This window comes from Aegilops tauschii, chromosome 1 (assembly GCF_002575655.3).
Source record: "Aegilops tauschii subsp. strangulata cultivar AL8/78 chromosome 1, Aet v6.0, whole genome shotgun sequence".
Taxonomy (NCBI): Eukaryota; Viridiplantae; Streptophyta; class Magnoliopsida; order Poales; family Poaceae; genus Aegilops; species Aegilops tauschii.
The window spans coordinates 440,968,291-440,989,589 of record NC_053035.3 but is presented as its reverse complement, the minus strand read 5'-3'; positions in this window follow the sequence as shown (position 1 = coordinate 440,989,589).

Sequence of the window (21,299 nt, the reverse complement as noted above, 5' to 3'; positions counted from 1 at the left end):
CATCTATGGAAGGACTGCGCAATCATGAAAGCCTTTAAAAATTCCAATGCTTTCAATGGCAACAGTGGCCCGGGCGGCGGCTCAGGCGCCGGCGGCTTTCGTGGACCGCGCGACGGTTCAAATTCCAATACTCAGAATGTTCAAGGGGGCTTTAATCAGCAGTCCGGCCAGGGTCATCAGCAGCAGCAGCAGGGGGATACCAGACCAATCCAAAGCAGCTCAATGGCGGGCAGTATCATGTGTTTACTACCAGTCTGTGCAAGCGAGAGCAGAAGCTCCATAAAAGGGCTGTGAATGCTGTTGAGCCGGCGGTTCCACGCTATTTAAGATGGTTTGAGCAGCCTATTGTGTGGAGTAGGGAAGATCATCCTCCCCGGGTTGATAATCCGGGTCACCTGGCCTTGGTGGTGGCTCCTTAGGTTGGGGGTATAAATTCACTAAAGTGCTCATGGACGGAGGCAGCAGCATCAACATCCTCTATTATGAGACCTTCTGTCGTATGGGTTTAACTGATAAAAACCTCAGCCAGTCCAATACTGTTTTCCATGGCATGGTGCCCGGCAAGTCGGCATATCTAGTCGGTAAGATCGAGCTGGAAGTGGCCTTTGGAGATGAGTACAACTACAGGGCGGAAAAACTAACCTTTGAGGTGGTTAAGATAAGAAGCCGTATCATGCTTTATTTGGGCGGCCGGCTTACGCCAAGTTCATGGCACGGCCGTGTTACGTGTATTTGCAGCTCAAGATGCCGGGTCACAATGGGACCATTATGGTTCATGGCAGGCGAAGGATAGCCTTGGAGTGTGAGGAAGGTGACGCGGCTTACGCTGAATCTGTTTGTGCAACAGAGGAGTTGAAGTTTTACAAGGACAATGTTGACCCGACAGATATGACGTCTTTGAAAACGCCAACCACGGAGCATGAGCCGGTAATGAAATTTAAGTCAGCTGATGAGACTAAACTTGTTGACTTCGTTCCAGGTGACTCATCTCAGCAGTTCAGCATCAGTGCCAATCTGGATCCGAAATAGGAAGGCGCGCTCATCGAGTTCATCCGTGAGAACAGGGACATCTTTGCATGGAAACCTTCTGACATGCCGGGTGTACCTAGAGAACTCGCTGAGCACACTCTCAATATTGATCCGAAATTTAAGCCGGTCAGGCAATTCCTCCGGCGGTTTAATGAGGAGAGGCGGAAAGCCATTGGTGAGGAGGTAGCCCGGCTCTTGGCGGCCGGGTTTATTGTTGAAGTTTTTCATCCAGAATGGTTAGCTAACCTGGTGCTTGTGCTCAAGAAGAACGGCACCTGGCGGATGTGTGTGGACTACACGGATTTAAACAAAGCTTGTCCAGCTGATCCTTTTGCTCTCCCCCGTATTGATCAAATTATTGATGCTACGGCGGGTTGTGAGCGCTTAAGCTTTTTGGATGCTTATTCTGGATACCATCATATTAAAATGGCAGTTAAGGACCAGGAGAAGACGGTGTTCATCACTCCCTTTGGAGCCTTCTGTTATGTGTCTATGCCCTTTGGGCTCAAGAGTGCACAGGCAACTTACCAGCGTTGCGTGCAGAATTGTCTTCATAACTAGATTGGGCGCAATGTTCATGCCTATGTGGATGATATCGTGGTTAAATCCAGGGAGAAGGAGACCTTGATAGATGATCTGAAATAGACCTTTGATAATCTCCGGGTCTATAAAATGATGCTTAACCCGGCAAGTGTGTTTTTGGCGTTCCTGCAGGCAAGCTCTTGGGTTTTCTGGTCTCTCACAGAGGCATTGAAGCTAACCCGGAAAAGATCAAGGCAATCACCTCTCTGGCTAAGCCGGCGTGCATAAATGATGTCCAGCGTCTGGCGGGTCGCATCGCTGCTTTGAGCCGGTTTATAAGCCGGTTGGGCGAAAAGGCCATGCCACTGTACCAGATGATGAAGAAAACAGATGACTTTATCCAGAATGATGCTGCTAATACTGCTTTTGAGGATTTGAAAAGACAGCTAGCTGAGCCACCAGTCCTTGCTGCTCCCGTTGACAAGGAGCCCTTATTGCTGTATGTGGCCGCTAACACACGAGCCGTCAGTGTGGCTGTGGTGGTGGAGCGTAAGGAAGCGGGTAAGGAGTATCCGGTTTAGCGGCCGGTTTACTACGTCAGCGAAGTACTCATTGAGTCCAAGCAGCGGTATCCACATTGGCAGAAGCTTGTTTATGGTGTATTCATGGCAAGCCGGAAGCTTAAGCATTATTTCTAGGGTCATCCTATCACTGTGGTTAGTTCTGCTCCCCTAGGAGATATTATCCAAAACAGAGAAGCCACAGGAAGAGTTGCTAAGTGGGCTATAGAACTTGGGCCTCATGGTCTAAAATATGTGCCACGCACTGCTATCAAATCTCAAGCATTGGTGGATTTCATCAATGATTGGACAGAGCTGCAGGTGCCTGAAGAGAAACCGGATAATACATACTGGACTATTCACTTCGACGGGTCCAGGCAATTGGAGGGCTCGGGGGCTGGAGTTCTATTAGCTTCCCCTCGAGGTGACAAGTTTTGCTATGTGCTACAGTTGATGTTTCCCTGTACTAACAATGCAGCTGAGTACGAGGCCTTGCTCCATGGTCTTCGGATGGCTAAGGAGATGAGCTTAAGCCGGGTAAGGTGCTTTGGCGATTCAGATTTAGTGGCCCAACAAGTGTCAGGCAAGTGGGATTCCAAGGACCCCCTCATGGCGGCTTATCGCCGCGAAGTTGATGCCATTGCTGGACATTTTCAGGGTTACCAAGTAGAGCGCAACGATCGCAGGAAGAACGAGGCGGCTGATACATTAAGCCGGCTGGGCTCTCAGCGAAAGCCGGTGCCGCCTAATACTTTCTTGGACATTCTGCATAACCCTTCTGTTAAGTTGCCTACAGAGGAAGACTTGGATGTTCCTGACCCGGAAGCGCAGTTGGTGGCGGCTCTCCACATTATCCCAGATTGTACTGTACCATACTTGGCTTACATGACCCGGGGAGAATTGCCTGAGGATGAAACTTTGTCCAGACAAATAACCCGGCGGTCTAAGTCAATGATAATTATCAATGGCGAGCTACATCATCGCAGTGTCACTGGAACTTTCCAGCGTTGTGTTTCCCCTGAGGAAGGTCAAGAAATTTTACATGAGATTCACGAGGGGGATTGTGGCCATCATGCCGGCTCAAAATCCCTTGTGGCCAAGGCTTTTCGTCATGGTTTTTATTGGCTGACGGCTCATGCTGATGCAGAGGACTTGGTCAGTAAATGTGACGGTTGCCAGAGGTTCTCGCGACGGGCTCATGTACCGGCTCAAGAATTGAGGATGATTCCAATCACTTGGCCATTTGCGGTCTGGGGCTTGATATGGTTGGGCCTTTTAAAAGGTCCAAGGATAAGAAGACCCACCTCTTGGTGGCAGTCGACAAGTTCACAAAGTGGGTTGAGGCAGAGCCAGTTAGTAAGTGTTACGCAGCCACAGCGGTTTAGTTCATGAAAAGGGTGATATTTCGCTTTGGTTTTCCACACAACATTATAACTGACAATGGTACCAATCTGTCTAAAGGCGCCATGGAGGAGTTTTGTCAACGAGAGTATATTCGGCTTGATGTTTCATCAGTGGCTCACCCTCAATCCAATGGTCAAGCTGAGAGAGCCAATCGGGAAATCTTGAAGGGCATCAAGCCCCGGCTTTTGGTCCCTTTGCAACGGACGCCGGGTTGTTGGGTGGAGGAGTTACCCTCCGTGTTATGGAGCATCAATACTACTCCTAACAGTTCTACGGGTTACACGCCTTTCTTCATGGTTTATGGAGCAGAGGCGGTCCTCCCTAGCGACATCTGTCATGACTCGCCTCGAGTGGCGGCTTATGTTGAGGCGGATAATGAGCGGGCGCGCCAAGATGCTCTTTACTTGTTGGACGAACAGCGTGATGTGGCAGTAGCTCGCTTGGCGATTTACCAACAAGACCTGCGCCGCTATCACAGCCGCTGGGTTAAGTCCAGGGTCTTCCAGGAAGGTGATCTGGTGCTCCGGCTCATCCAAGATCAAACAGATGCACACAAGTTATCCCCGCCTTGGGAAGGGCCCTTTGTGGTCAGCAAGAACTTGCACAACGGGTCATACTACCTTATCGATGTTCGGGAGCACGAAGATTCACGTAAGTCGGAGGAAGAGACCCGTCGGCCGTGGAACATAGCTCAGCTTCGGCCTTATTACACTTGAGCCACCGGCTCCCATAATGTACATATTTCTATAGCCATGTATATATTATGATAAATAATAATGCCGGACCTCTGTCCTTTTCTCCTCCAAAGGTAAATGTGTTATTGTTATTTCCATTACAACATTACCTAGTCACTTGGAGGTTGATCCGGCTTATGATCGTATTCGAATCTAGCCGTTAACAATATGATCACTTGGGGGCTTCCTGTTCAAACATAGGTCGCACTCGAACCAAAGAGAACATAGCTGTCGATACCCACTTGATTGGCAAATTGTCGAGCTCATTGGGGAGTTTTTCTTGATCATATTTGAATCATAGCTCAACCCCCTTTGGGAACCGATGTGGATCGTATTCGAATTAGCGTCGTTAAACAACTCTCAAGGTCATTTGGGGGCTTCCTGTTCAAACATAGGTCGTATTCGAACCAAAGAGAACATAGCTGTCAGTAACCTCTTGATCGGCAACGCCAAAGCCACTGGGGGCTATATGATCGCATTTGAATCTTAGCTTAACCCCTTTGGGACGGTTCTCTGGTCGTATTCGAATCAGAAGCCCCTAAGTTTTTGATCTTTTGGTTTGCAACAAGTTCTTTTGGTCATATCAAAAGTGTGCACGGGTGGTTCTTACTCCACCGGCCTAACTTTGATTAATAATGTTGATGGCACACAATAAGCATTATAGGTGCTGGTGAACCGGAGTTGAGTTTTCAACCTCATTATTTGGGTTACATAACCCAGAAGTGTACTTGAAGGCTTGCAGAGACTTGTGATTTGTTTTTCTATGCAGGACAATTAAGGAAAGTAAATGATCAAACATAACCCGGAGGAATATAAAAGAGCAGCTTCAACAGAGTTAAGCGCTGCACACGTGCACGATGGCACGACAAAATTAATTGTTTGTCCTACTCTATTATAGGACTCCCCAAGTCCAAAAGGTGAGGCATTGTTTTTAAGGCGTAACCATGAGCCGCCTAAGAAGTCAAGGTGCTTGTTGGGTTGAAGCTCCCGGCTCATCCCTCTCCGCTCCTCCGGCTGTTTCCATGACCTGGAAGGTTGTTGATTTCTAGTCAATGCGACTCAAAGCTTCGAATTGAGCCTCATCATCAATTAACCCGGCCGGGTCAACTTCTGGGGCTGACTGCTTCATAGCGTGGAGTTCGGATCCTCTGATTCTCCGCGTCATAGCCCGGCTGATACTTGGTAAGGTCTGTGTCATTCCCGATCAAGGTGGCCACCGGGCGCACGCTCTTCACACAGGCGGCGAAGTCTTTCTGGTCAAAGGGGGTGCCGTCTTCCTTCAGGCTGGGGTATCCAAGAGCAATGTCGGTCGGGTCTAGCTCCGGTAGAAACGCCTTGGCCCGGCTCAGAGCAGCTATAGCTCCGGCTCTTGCAGAAGCCCGTCTCAGCTGAGTGGGAACCTCATTGGACAGAGCCACAACGGCTAAAGCACGCTGTGACCCGTTGTAGAGTTGCTCCACCAAGGTGTAAACAGCCTTCAGCTTGGTCAGCATGTTCTGATTGAGATTGGAGCTTCTGGGACCTGTATAACAAAGTCAGGTGAGCTGATGGCAATGGCGGGACTTATGAGACATGAATGATGTAAACTTATTTAAAGCTTACAGAGTAACTTACCGAAGATTGCGGAGACCATCTGCGATACATGGCGTTTTAAGCCAGAGAGTTCGGCGGTTCTTTCAGTAAGAGCAGCCTCCGCTTGTTCGGCCCGGCTGAGCAAGGCAGTCTTCTCATCGGCCCAGGTTTTTCTTTCTGTTTCAAATTTCTTCTTCAGTTTTTCTTGTGCAGAGACACTGAACTCAAATTTGGCAGTAGCCTTCTGGATCTCATTTTCCTGAGTCTTCAGGCGGTTCTTCAGATCAGAGATTTCCGATTCAAGTTTCTTGCAGGCAGCCTGTACAAATTCCGGGTTACAGTTTGAGTGATTATCATGCAACATTAAAGTCCCAAGCACTTTGCAAGCAAAGACACTTGGCACTTGGGGGCTAATGTAGGCTGAGAAGCTTTATTTACAGTGCTGGTTCATGAAAATAAGTCCCAAGCACTTTGCAGGCAAAGGTACTTGGCACTTGGGGGCTAATGTGTCAAGTTGCTCAACTACTTGGTTAAAGTAAGGAAAGGATCAGGTGAACTATGTTGTTTAAGCCGGCCCTTGAGTGTTACCAGGTAAGCCGGTATTAAGTCTACAACATATTCTATCATAAGTAATAGACTTGGGGGCTAGCATGGTAAGGATGACTAGGGAGTAAGCAAGAGAGTTGTACCTCAGATTTTTGCTGTATCTGCTTCACCATGTCAATTTCCAGGTCCCGGCTGTTGTGCACTTGACCAATATAACCAGCGACAATATCTCCAATGCTCATATTGGCATAGTTAGTAATGTCCAGCATGGCTCTGCGGCGTTCCAGAAGTTCCTCCTTTGCAGAGCACTTAGCCAGCACGGTGGGTCTTCCCGGTTCAACAAATTCGGTCTGGGTAATCACCACATCCGGGTCATCGGCCGGTTGAGCTTGGCTGGGAATCTCCGGGTTGTCAGAACCCTCCATGGCTTGTTCTTCAGTTGGAGCGGTGGTTTCTGGAGCTGGTGCAGACGCCGGCTCAGAGGCAGAGGCGTTGGGTTCAGTCAAGACCGGCTCTTTGACTGGGTTACTTTTCTTTGCCCTCTTGCTGAGCTTTGCTTGTGCACTGAAAGTCAAAAGGTTAGTGCAAAAACATGAGTAAGATAAGCACAAAATAAGCTGATCATCATTACCCGGGTGCGGTCTTGAAAGCCGGCAAGTTAGATTGCATGGAGTCCCCGGAGGAAGGTGAAGTTTCCTGATAATTTGAATCAGAAGAATTGAGTAGTTGACGAGTGACGCCCGCCAAAGGATGAAAAGGATATAAGTTGGAGATAACCTCGGTCCGGCACTTCCTTGATGCTTCAGGTAAGCCGGAGGAGAGGTCTGCATCCTTGTTGGTCCGGGTTTGCCTCCGGCTCTCATGAATCTGTCGCTTCAAAAGAAATTGAGGATCTTGAGAAGCTAAAGGATGTGAATATCTTACTTTCCGGGTTACTCTTTGGACTTTCAGCCTTGGTAAGGGCTCCGAGCCGGAGGAAAGTATAGTTACCTCTTCAATCACCGGGTTACTCGCTCCGGTATCATCCTGCTGATAATCAGTGTCAATAAGGTGGTTAAAAACAGACAAAAAAAACAAAAGAAGAGCCTAAAGAATCAAGGGCTACCTCTGACTCGGAGGTATCATCCAGCTGAAGCAGGTCTGAGGCGCTAGGCTTACTCCCCTTCTTGCGGGGAGCGCCTCTCCTGGCGGCTTTTTTAACCTTCCTGGCTTTTTTAGCAGCCTCATGGTCATACCTGACCTTCCAGAACTTATCATTAGCCTGAAAAATACAACAAAGGTTTCTTGAAGTTAAGATGAAAATTGTTAAAATGGAAAGTAAGGTGCTCAGATCAGTAGCTTACCACCGGAGGCGGGTTAGCTTTGCAGAAGGGACTTAAGCCTGTCCTCCCGCAATCTGCTAAGCTTTCGTTTAGAAGGGACTTGGTCATGTCATCAACGACGTCCTCAGGTAAGTCGTTGGGGCTGTGCCGAAGAGGATCATCCTTCCGGCCCGTGTAATCACACATTAAGCTGGGGCGGCGGCTTAGAGGAATCACCCGCCAAGCAATCCAGGCCCGGACTAGATCAACGTCGTTAAGGCCGTTTCCCAGAAGAGCGTTAATCTTGTTGATGGTGGGGATAAGTGGTTGACGCTCAGCTTGAGATAATTTGTCTGGCAGGGGGTGATTTGACTCCAGACGCAGGGCGCGAAAGCCGGGCAGAGGGTTCCCGTTAGCCGGAGAGGTGTCCTGGCAGTAGAACCATGTCTGGTTCCAGTCTTTTGGGTGGCTTGGCGGCTCAGCATAAGGAAAAAGACAATCTCTCCGTTGTTGGATTGAAATTCTGCCAAGTTCCAAGCTAGGCCCGTTGGCACACTCGTTCTGGCGGTTCAGATAAAACAGCTCCCTAAAGAGCAGTAGGCTGGGCTCTTCTCCAAGGTACACCTCACAGAACACTTGGAAGTTACAAATGTTCGACACGGAATTGGGTCCAATGTCTTGAGGTCGCAGATCGAAAAAGTGCAGAACATCTCTGAAGAACTTTGAGCCGGGAGGTGCAAAACCCCGGCTCATGTGATCAGCAAATATAACAACCTCTGTGTCTTTTGGTTGAGGTCTTTCTTCGGACGGGTCAGGGGCACGATAGGACATGACCTCCTTCTTAGGCAGGTAACCCGTCTTCACGAAGTCATCTAAGGTATTATCAGTAACGCTGGATCTCACCCAGTTGCACGTAATGGGTGCCTTGGGAGCCTTGGGCGGCATTGTGAAAGACGGAAGCCTATGACAAAAGAAAATTTCCGGTTCAAATTTAAGCCGGAGGAAGATTTCCGTTCAGTATTCAAGATGGCGGCTTATGAAGGGGCCTAGTGATATATGGCTAATTGTGTCGGGTTATCTAAGCCGCTGTGGATATCATAAGTAATTCAAGTTGTTTAAAACTCTATTATGAATGAGCCGGAAATTTCACAAAGCATGGCCTCTTGTAAGCCGGCGATATGAGCCGCCATGGCTAACAGATGCAATTTTTTGTCTAAGTGTTGCATAAACAAGTTTCACAGATTGCAGGGATTATTTTGGATCAAACGGTTGTCCGGAAAGGAAAAATTTCTAGACCTAAAAAGCTGATACAGCGAAGTTCATAAGCTCTAAACGGGATCTTTTTGCGGACAAAAGGGATCTACTTGCATAAAAATGAGTGAGAAACTACTACCGCAGGGAGTCTATACCGTTTTTGGATGAAAAGGAACCTCGGTGGCAGAACTATGAAGAAATCGCGATGAACTACGAAGAACACAGAGAACTCGCGAGCCCTAATGCGGATCTAAGGTACGGGACTGCGAGGACTTACTGGTGCTGAAGAGCAGCAGAAGGTGCGCCGCAGTTTTCTGGTCAAGACAGGTTGATGCAGCGGCCTTGGTCGGTGAAGACGAGGTGCGCGGCGGCGGCGGCGGAGCTTGGGCTCTAGAGCGTCTGAGGAGGAAGACGATGGAGGAAAAGAGTGACGAAGGCTTATGGGTCGGGCCTACTTATAAGGGACGGCTGGCAAATGGGCGCGAGAACCGAGGAGGCTGAAGACGTGATTATCTTGCCGCAGAAACGCCTCAATTTTCGGGATGGTCATTAAAGATAAGATCCGTTGGGATATGACAGAATAAAAAGACGTCATGGCGGGTTACCAAGAATCCAGAAGATGACGTCATGGCGGGTTATAACCTTTGCACAAGCGGAAGCCGGAAGATTTTGAAGATTGACGTGAACGGGTTCAAATCAATCTGGGGCCTAATGTTGAGGATATAACCATTAGAGTCACCCGCCCAGGAGGGGCCGGGTTATGTTATAATGATCATCACGTGAAGCCCAGTACCAAGCTTGCGGAAGGTGGGTCAATAATGGCCTTAAGACCGGAGGCGGCTCAAGGCCCGTAGTGATGAACCACCGTTATGGCAAGACTTGTAGTGTAAGGCAAGAATAGCTAAGAGTCCGAGCCGGACACTGTTATAAGCCGGCCGAAACTCTGAGAGCCGCCGGGGCGTCAACCTCTCTATATAAAGGGACGACCCGGCGGCGGTTCAGGACGAGAGACAACAGATCGATAGTCAGGCATAACGATTAAGCTCCCCGGTCATCGAAACCTTAAGTAATATCACCTCAACTGGACGTAGGCTTTTACCTTCACCGTAAGGGGCCGAACCAGTATAAACATCGTGTCCCTTGTCCCGTTTAACCCCTTTAAGCTTCCTAGCTGCGATGGCTCCGCGACTAAGTCCTTGCACGAGGACATCTGCCGTGACAATTCCACGACAAGTTCTGTTGGTAATATTTGCAACTCAAAACAGGGACTACGGATTAAGCGAATATTGGCTAAGGACGAGGTGATGATGCGCGTGGGAAATGGTTCCAAAGTCGATGTGATCGTCGTCGGTACGCTACCTCTACATCTACTTTCGGGATTAGTTTTAGACCTGAATAATTGTTATTTGGTGCCAGCGTTGAGCATGAACATTATATCTAGATCTTGTTTGATGCGAGACGGTTATTCATTTAAATCTAAGAATAATGGTTGTTCTATTTATATGAGTAATATATTTTATGGTCATGCACCCTTGAAGAGTGGTCTATTTTTGTTGAATCTCGATAGTAGTGACACACATATTCATAACATTGAAGCCAAAAGATGTAGAGTTGATAATGATAGTGCAACTTATTTGTGGCACTGCCGTTTGGGTCATATTGGTGTAAAGCACATGAAGAAACTCCATTATGATGGACTTTTGGAATCACTTGATTATGAATTACTTGGTACTTGCGAACCATGCCTCATGGGCAAGATGACTAAACTCCGTTTTCTAGAACAATGGAGTGAGCAACAGATTTATGGGAAATCATACATACAGATGTATATGGTCCGACGAACATTGAGGCTCACGGCAGGTATCGTTATTTTCTAACCTTCACATATGATTTGAGCAGATATGGGTATATGTAACACCCCGGATGTAACTTCCCATATTTGTAACTCCAACTCTTGCCATTTTCGTCTATGTGTTATGATATTCCCTCCGTGGTCGGGTTTTGTCTTTCGTTTTGCATTTTGTTCATGTCATGCATCTCATATCATGTCATCATGTGCATCTCATTTGCATACGTGTTAGTCCCTTGCATCCGAGCATTTTCCCAATTGTCCGTTTTGCAATCCGACACTCCCACGTGCACCGGCGCACCCCTTTTGTTTCTTTTCGTGAGCGGGTGTTAAACGTTCTCGGAATGGACCTAGGCTTGCCAATTGGCCTTGGTATACCACCGGTAGACCACCTGTCAAGTTTCGTTCCATTTGGAGGTCGTTTGATGCTCCAACGGTTAACCGGGTAACCGCAAAGGTCTTTTGTGTGTTGCGGCAAAACCCCCTCCAAACAGTCCAATAACCCCTCTAAGTCCCCTCCATGCTCTCCGTCGTCGGATCATGATCGTGTGGGCGAAAACCGCACTCCATTTGGAGCTCCTAGCTCCCTCTACCTATAAATATGTGCTCCCTCCTCCAAATTCCGGGTCCCGAAACCCTAGCCTCGTTCCCTCCGCGCGCCGGACACGTCCGCCCGGCGCCGGACGAAACCCGCCGCCGCGCCCGACCAACCAGGAGCCGCCACGTGGCGTGCCGCCGTTCCCCGCGCCGCCGGCCCGCTCGGCCCGCACTCGGCCCCCCGAGCCCATCTCCGCCGCCTCCACCCGCGGGAGCCGGCGCCCGAGCGCGCCTCGGCCTCGCCGCCCGCGCCTCCGCCTCCCTCTCCGGTCGCCGGATCCGCCTCCCACCACTCCAACTCCGCCGGCCGCTGCCGCCCTCTTCCGCCTCTTCTCCGGCGAGCCGCGCCAAATCTCGATCTGGATCCGCGAGGTTGACCTCTCCCCTCCCCTCGATTTTCTCCAAGTCCTAAAAATATTGCACTCTGTTGCCATGTTCTCTGCATCATAACTCCTTGCACATGGCTCCGTTTCGTGCGTCTTATATATAAAAATGTTCATTACGAGATGCTCTTCATTTTGTTCCATTGTGCCATGCTCGTTTGAGTCCATCTTGATGCCCAAATCTCTGTTGCAAGAGTGCTATATGATGTTTACTGCTGTTACTTATCAGAACTTTGTGTTTTGTTATTTTTTGTTGCATTTGATGTGTGCATCTTATCGACATGAGCTGTACAGGTGTTTTGATCTATGCCATGTTGTCTTTACAGAGGTGTATGCTATGTATTTTTGTGATATATGTGGTGACTAGCACAAGTATGCAAACTAGGCTTCGTGATGTTTCTGTTTTCAGGGACTTAGAATTTTGCTAAGTCTGTGACTGCTGTTATTTTGTTGCCATGTATCCATGTGTCTACAGAGAGATCCATGCATATTTTGAGATAATTTACTAAGGATGTTTGGAACATATGGTTATGCGCTATCCATCCATGGCACTGTATGCAATTGTGGAGTGCTATAGCATGTCTCAATCTTGCTCTACTTTTGCTATAAAATGTTTCTGGCAGAATGTTAACATGATATTCAAATTTGCCAAGGTTGTTGTAGTTGATCCTTTCATGCTATGAACTTGCTTTTGCCATGGTTAACTTTGTAAACATGCCATCTTGCTGTAGGTATGCTTGTTTTGTCATGCATTACTCTGTGATGAGCGAATCAAGCTCACCAAGATGCCTTCATAATGCTGTTAATGCCATGCTCTGTTTTCTGCTAAGTCTGAAACCTGTTAACGAAAGTTGCTATGTTTACATGGGTGCCATCATATCATCTCTACCATTTTGGCTCATGGTCACTAAGGGACTTTTATTATATGCATTTAGTAGATTCATGCCATGCCTTGTTCTTCTACGTTAAGTTCCTGTAGTATGTGTTTTGCTTGCTCTGAACATTGCTACCTGATGCTGTTTCTGCCATGTCCAGTATTTTTACCAAGTCTGTGAACCTGATATCTTTTGCACTTTTCCCATGCTTGTTTGAACCAGTTATTGTGTGATCTAGCTGTAGCTCAGTGTTCATCTTTTGTCAAGAATATCCTGTAGATTACTGACAAATGCTTTGTTGCTATGTTGGGGTGCTGTAGTTTAGTTACCTGATGTATTCTAAGTGCTATCATGCTGTTAATCGCAGATTCGTGTCATTCTTGTTTTGCTTGCCATTTGCAAACCGTGCATCCGTTTCCGGTGATCTTTATATCGATTTCGACCGAAATCATCTCATCTTTCCAGTGGCATACTTGGTTTGCCAAGTTACTGCCTTATTCATCCTTTTTCTTCCGGAGCACACATTCGCATCGCATATCATATCTCGCATATCATGCATCTATTGCATCATGTTGCTTGTGCTTTTTCCGTGATTGATTGTGGTTCCATTGCTTGTGTTCTTGCTGTGGGTAGAGCCGGGAGACGAGTTCGTGAACGAGGAACCTGTTGAGTACGATTACGAGGATCAAGCTTTCGACAACTCTGAGAACCTTGCAGGCAAGATGACCATACCCTCGATATCACTTCTATCTTTGCTTTGCTAGTTGTTCGTTCTATTGCTATGCTGCGCTACCTACCACTTGCTATATCATGCCTCCCATATTGCCATGTCAAGCCTCTAACCATCCTTTCCTAGCAAACCGTTGTTTGGCTAAGTTACCGCTTTTGCTCAGCCCTTCTTATAGCGTTGCTAGTTGCAGGTGAAGTTGAAGTTGGTTTCATGTTGGAACATGGATATTTTGGAATATCACAGTATCTCTTATTTAATTAATGCATCTATATATATTGGGTAAAGGGCGGAAGGCTCGGCCTTATGCCTGGTGTTTTGTTCCACTCTTGCCGCCCGAGTTTCCGTCGTACCGGTATTATGTTCCTTGAGTTTGCGTTCCTTACGCAGTTGGGTGATTTATGGGACCCCCTTGACAGTTCGCCTTGAATAAAACTCCTCCGGCAAGGCCCAACCTTGGTTTTACCATTTGCCACCTAAGCCTTCTTCCCTCGGATTTTCGCGAGCCCGAGGGTCATCTTTATTTAAACCCCCGGGCCAGTGTTCCTCTGAGTGCTGGTCCAAACTAGAGCCACTTGCAGCGCCACCTTGGGGAAACTCGAGGGCTGGTTTTAGTTGTACGTAGTGTTCATCCGGTGTGCCCTGAGAACGAGATATGTGCAGCTCCTATTGGGATTTGTCGGCACATCGGGCGGCTTTGCTGGACTTGTTTTACCATTGTCGAAATGTCTTGTAAACCGGGATTCCGAGACTGATCGGGCCTTCCCGGGAGAAGGTTTATCCTTCGTTGACCGTGAGAGCTTATAATGGGCTAAGTTGGGACACCCCTGCAGGGTATTATCTTTCGAAAGCCGTGTCCGCGGTTATGAGGCAGATGGGAATTTGTTAATGTCCGGTTGTAGAGAACTTGACACTTGATTTAATTAAAATACATCAACCATGTGTGTAGCCGTGATGGTCTCTTCTCGGCGGAGTCCGGGAAGTGAACACGGTTGGAGTTATGAATGAACGTAAGTAGTTTCAGGATCACTTCTTGATCATTTCTAGCTTCACGACCGTTGCGTTGCTTCTCTTCTTGCTCTCATTTGCGTATGTTAGCCACCATATATGCTTAGTGCCTGCTGCAGCTCCACCTCATTACACCATCCTTTCCTATAAGCTTAAATAGTCTTGATCTCGCGGGTGTGAGATTGCTGAGTCCTCGTGACTCACAGATTCTACCAAAACAGTTGCAGGTGCCGACGATGTCAGTGCAGATGACGCAACCGAGCTCAAGTGGGAGTTCGACGAGGAACGTGGTCGTTATTATGTTTCTTTTCCTGATGATCAGTAGTGGAGCCCAGTTGGGACGATCGGGGATCTAGCATTTGGGGTTATCTTATTTTCATTTGGATTTGACCGTAGTTGGTCTATGTGTGGACTTTGAATGATGTATGAATTAATTTATGTATTGTGTGAAGTGGCGATTGTAAGCCAACTCTCGTTATCCCATTCTTGTTCATTACATGGGATTGTTGGAAGATGACCCCTCTTGCGACAATACCTACAATGCGGTTATGCCTCTAAGTCGTGCCTCGACACGTGGGAGATATATCTGCATCGTGGGCGTTACAGTATATCTACTTAATGAAACATAAGTCTAAAACATTTGAAAAGTTCAAAGAATTTCAGAGTGAAGTGGAAAATCATCGTAACAATAAAATAAAGTTTCGGCGATCTGAGCGTGGAGGATAATATTTGAGTTACGAGTTTGGTCTTCATTTGAAACGACGCGGGATAATTTCGCAACTCACACCACCCGGAACACCACATCGTAATGGTGTGTCCGATCGTCGTAATCGTACTTTACTAGATATGGTGTGATCTATGATGTCTCTTACTGATTTACCGCTATCGTTTTTGGGTTATGCTTTAGAGACGGCTGCATTCACGTTAAATAGGGCACCATCTAAATATGTTGAGACGACACCTTATGAACTGTGGTTTGGCAAGAAACCCAAGTTGTCGTTTCTTAAGGTTTGGGGCTGCGATGCTTATGTGAAAAAGCTTCAACCTGATAAGCTCAAACCCAAATCGGAGAAATGTGTCTTCATAGGATACCCAAAGGAAACTGTTGGGTACACCTTCTATCACAGAGCCGAAGGCAAGACATTCGTTGCTAAGAATGGATCCTTTCTAGAGAAGGAGTTTCTCTCGAAAGAAGTGAGTGGGAGGAAAGTAGAACTTGATGAGGTAACTGTACCTGCTCCCTTTTTGGAAAGTAGTTCATCACAGAAATCAGTTCCTGTGACTCCTACACCAATTAGTGAGGAAGATAATGATGATGATCATGTAACTTCAGATCAAGTTACTACCAAACCTCGTAGGTCAACCAGAGTAAGATCCGCACCAGAGTGGTAGGGTAATCCAGTTCTGGAGGTCATGTTACTTGACCATGAAGAACCTACGAACTATGAGGAACCGATGACGAGCCCAGATTCCGCGAAATGGCTTGAGGCCATGAAATCTGACATGGTATCCATGTATGAGAACAAAGTGTGGACTTTGATTGACTTACCCGATGATCGGCAAGCCATCGAGAATAATTGGATCTTCAAGAAGAAGACCGACGCTGATGGTAATGTTACCGTCTACAAAGCTCGACTTGTTGCAAAAGGTTTTCGACAAGTTCAAGGAGTTGACTACGATGAGACCTTCTCACTCGTAGTGATGCTTAAGTCCGTCCGAATCATGTTAGCACTTGCTGCATTTTATGATTATGAAATTTGGCAAATGGATGTAAAGACTGCATTCCTGAATGGATTTCTGGAAGAAGAGTTTTATATGATGCAACCCGAAGGTTTTATCAATCCAAAGGATGGTAACAAAGTGTGCAAGCTCCAGCTATCCATTTATGGACTGGTGCAAGCATCTCGGAGTTGGAATAAACGTTTTGATAGTGTGATCAAAGCATATGGTTTTATACAGACTTTTGGAGAAGCCTGTATTTACAAGAAAGTGAGTGGGAGCTCTGTAGCATTTCTAATATTATATGTGGATGACATATTGTTGATTGGAAATGATATAGAATTTCTGGATAGCATAAGAGGATAATTGAATAAGAGTTTTTCAATGAAAGACCTCGGTGAAGCTGCTTATATATTGGGCATCAAGATCTATAGAGATAGGTCAAGACGCTTAATTGGACTTTCACAAAGCACATACCTTGATAAAGTTTTGAAGAAGTTCAAAATGGATCAAGCAAAGAAAGGGTTCTTGCCTATGTTACAAGGTGTGAAGTTGAGTCAGACTCAATGCCCGGCCACTACAGAAGATAGAGAGAAAATGAAAGTCATTCCCTATGCTTCAGCCATAGGTTCTATGATGTATGCAATGCTGTGTACCAGACCTGATGTGTGCCTTGCTATTAGTTTAGCAGGGAGGTACCAAATTAATCCAGTAGTGGATCACTGGACAGCGGTCAAGAACATCCTGAAATACCTGAAAAGGACTAAGGATATGTTTCTCATTTATGGATATGACAAATAGCTCGTCGTAAATGGTTACATCGATGCAAGCTTTGACACTGATTCGGATGACTCTAAGTCACAAACTGGATACATATTTATATTGAATGGTGGAGCTGTAAGTTGGTGCAGTTCTAAGCAAAGCGTCGTGGCGGGATCTACGTGTGAAGCGGAGTACATAGCTTCTTCGGAAGCAGAAAATGAAGGAGTCTGGATGAAGGAGTTCATATCAAATCTAGGTGTCATACCTAGTGCTTTGGATCCAATGAAAATCTTTTGTGACAATACTGGTGCAATTGCCTTGGCAAAGGAATCCAGATTTCACAAGAGAACCAAGCACATCAAGAGACGCTTCAATTCCATCTGCGATCAAGTCAAGGAGGGAGATATAGAGATTTGCAAGATACATACGGATCTGAATGTTGCAGACCCGTTGACTAAGCCTCTCTCACGAGCAAAACATGATCAGCACCAAGACTCCATGTTAGAATCATTACTGTGTAATCTAGATTATTGACTCTAGTGCAAATAGGAGACTGAAGGAAATATGCCCTAGAGGCCATAATAAAGTTGTTATTTATATTTCCTTATATCATGATAAATGTTTATTATTCATGCTATAATTGTATTAACCGGAAACTTAGTACATGTGTTAATACATACACAAACAGAATGTCCCTAGTGTGCCTCTACTTGACTAGCTCGTTAATCAAAGATGATTAAGTTTCCTAGCCATAGACATGAGTTATCATTTGATGAACAGGATCACATCATTAGAGAATGATGTGATTGACTTGACCCATTCCGTTAGCTTAGCACTTGATCGTTTAGTATGTTGCTATTTCTTTCTTCATGACTTATACATGTTCCTATGACTATGAAATTATGCAACTCCCGAATACCGGAGGAACACTTTGTGTGCTATCAAACGTCACAACGTAACTGGGTGATTATAAAGATGCTCTACAGGTGTCGCCGATGGTGTTTGTTGAGTTGGCATAGATCAAGATTAGGATTTTTCACTCCGATTGTCGGAGAGGTATCTCTGGGCCCTCTCGATAATGCACATCACTATAAGCCTTGCAAGCAATGTAACTAAAGAGTTAGTTACCGGATGATGCATTACAGAACGAGTAAAGAGACTTACCGGTAACGAGATTGAACTAGGTATTAAGATACCGACGATCGAATCTTTGGCAAGTAACATACCGATGACAAAGGGAACAACGTATGTTCTTATGCGGTTTGACCGATAAAGGTCTTCGTAGAATATGTGGGAGCCAATATGAGCATCCAGGTTCCGCTATTGGTTATTCACCGGAGACGTGTCTCAGTCATGTCTACATAGTTCTCGAACCCATAGGGTCCGCACGCTTAACGTTCGATGACGATCGATATTATGAGTTTATGTCTTTTTCAAAGCACAAGTGCTCCCTGGGTAATTTTGGTAATTAATGTCAACATATCTCTTGTTGGACTAATGCTTTCATCTAGTATGCTTCAGATAAGTTCAACAGTGGAGTTGCATGGACAAGAGGATGTGGAACCCCTTCAAGATGATAAGGACAAAGGATTGGCTCAAGCTCAAAGCTCAAGACTCTACACTTTCATTTTAGTGATCCAAGATCACATTGAGTCCATAGGAAAGCCAATACTATTAAGAAGGGATGAGGTGTTGCTTAATGGCTTGCTTGCTCAAAGTGCTTAGTGATATGCTCCAAAGCCCTCAATCACTTTCTCACATCCACATATGTCGCAAAACCAAAAGTCATACTCGGCCCCACCGAAACATTCTATCCGGCACCACCGAGTTCACTTGACATAGCCACTGCTAGAAACCCTAATCAATTCGGTCTCACCGATGGGATCTCGGTCTCACCGAGCTGGGCTTGCAAACTCTCTGTTATCTATTGCATTAATTTCGGTCTCACCAAAACATCGAATCGGTACCACCGAGTTTGCTTGGCCAACTCTCTGTTGTGTTTATTACCCAAATCGGTCCAACCGAGTTTGTGTAATCGGTCCAACTGAGATAAGGCTTTACCCTAACCCTAATGAAATCAGTCCCACCGAAATGCCTAACGGTCACATTATGAACCAAATCGGTCCGACCGAGTTTTCTAACTCGGTCCCACTGAGTTTGGTGATTTGTGTGTAACGGTTAGATTTTGTGTGGAGGCTATATATACCCCTCCACCCACTATTCAGTCGTGGAGAGAGCTATCAGAACATGCCAACACTTACATCATATATTTTCTGAGAGAGAACCACCTACACTTGTGTTGAGGTCAAGATATTCCATTCCAACCACATAAATCTTGATCTCTAGCCTTCCTCAAGTTGCTTTCCACTCAAATCTTCTTTCTACCAAATCCAATCCTATGAGAGAGAGTTGAGTGTTGGGGAGACTATCATTTGAAGCACAAGAGCAAGGAGTTCATCATCAACACACCATCTATTACCTCTTGGAGAGTGGTGTCTCCTAGATTGGTTAGGTGTCACTTGGGAGCCTCCGTGAAGATTGTGGAGTTGAACCAAGGAGTTTGTATGGGCAAGGAGATCGCCTACTTCGTGAAGATCTACCCTAGTGAGGCAAGTCCTTCGTGGGCGATGGCCATGGTGGGATAGACAAGGTTGCTTCTTTGTGGACCCTTCGTGGGTGGAGCCCTCCGTGGACTCGCGCAACCATTACCCTTATGGGTTGAAGTCTCCATCAACGTGGATGTACGATAGCACCACCTATCGGAACCACGGATAAAAAATCTCCGTGTCTCCAATTGCGTTTGCACACTTCAATCCCATACCTTTACATTCTTGCAACTTGCATGATTTACTTTCCGCTGCTCATATACTCTTGTCATGCTTGCTTGATATGTATTGTGAATATTTGAACTTGTGCTAAAACTCCACTTCAACTTAAAGAATTTAAAAACTGCAACTTTTCCTTCTAAGAGTCTATTCACCCCCCTCTAGACACTTCTTCTCGATCCTACAATTGGTATCAGAGCATTGGTCTCCATTGCTTTGGTTTAAACACCTTTGGAGGAAGATGGATGAGTCTACGTTGGGGAGTCTTAGACATAGAGTGCCTATACTTGATGGAGAGTTCTTTCATGAGTGGAAAAATGAGATGCTTGAGATTTTCTATGAATATCACTTGAACAAGTACATTACTAGTCCTTGCATTTCCCCTAGTAACCCCTTGCATCCCTCTCCCGATGAGGATCTCGACATGATTCGCAATCTTAGAACTATCAATCTTATCATTAGAGGATTGCCCAAAAATTTGATTGCTAGCTTACCTACTCTTGACTGTGCCTACACTATATGGAGATTTCTTGAGGAACGATTCCCAAATTATTCCTTGAAAAATCTAGACGAAATTCTTCATAGGTCTATTGCCTTGACTAAGATAAGTACTAGTGATCCTAAGTTTGATGATTGTCTATTTGAGCTTCGTGATCTCATGCGTGCCATAGGAGATGTTGGAATTATTAGCAATATCATTTCCAAAGTCATTAGAATTCATAGAGATGAACATTGTTACGGTCATACTTCTAATGAATTACCCTGTCTAATGAATCACAAGACAATATAGAACATGGATACTATGATGAGGATGAGGATAGTGACTATGATCTTGATGATGCTATGAGACACTTTGGGCTTATGGCAAATCTTCGCGGCTACATGGCTGGAGGAAAGGAATGGGTCCTTGATAGTGGATGTACTGATCATATGACCGGAGACAAAGTTATGTTTCGTGAGCTTGCTGAAAACGACGGCCCTCAAAAGTACGTCACTTTCGGTGATAAGTCAAAGGGTAAGGTGGTTGGCCTTGGTAAGGTGGCCATCTCAGATGACAGCTCCATACAAAATGTTATGCTCGTTGAATCGCTTGGCTACAATTTACTTTCCGTATCTAGACTTGCTGACTTTGGTTTCAACGTCCTATTTACTGAAGTAGATTGCCAAGTGTTTCGTAGAGATAATCATAAAATGGTCTTTACCGGTATCCGTAGAGGTGATCTTTACATTGTTGATTTCACTAAAAAGGCTCAACCTAGAACTTGCTTAATTGCTAAATCCTCAAAAGGCTGGTTGTGGCATAGAAGGTTAGGTCATGTGGGCATGCGAAATCTTTATAAGCTTATTAAGGGTGATCATATCCTTGGAGTAAAAGATGTTATATTTGACAAGGATAGACTCTGTAGTGCTTGTCAAGCAGGAAAACAAGTTGGAGGAAGCCACCCCGTGAAGAACATTATGACCACTAGAAGACCACTCGAGCTACTCCATATGGATCTCTTTGGTCCCAATCCCTAAAAGAGTCTAGGTGGTAACTTACTTGGTCTAGTCATAGTTGATGATTTTTCAAGATTTACGTGGGTGTTTTTTGTTGATGATAAATCGCAGGTCCAAAAGATCTTCAAAAATTTC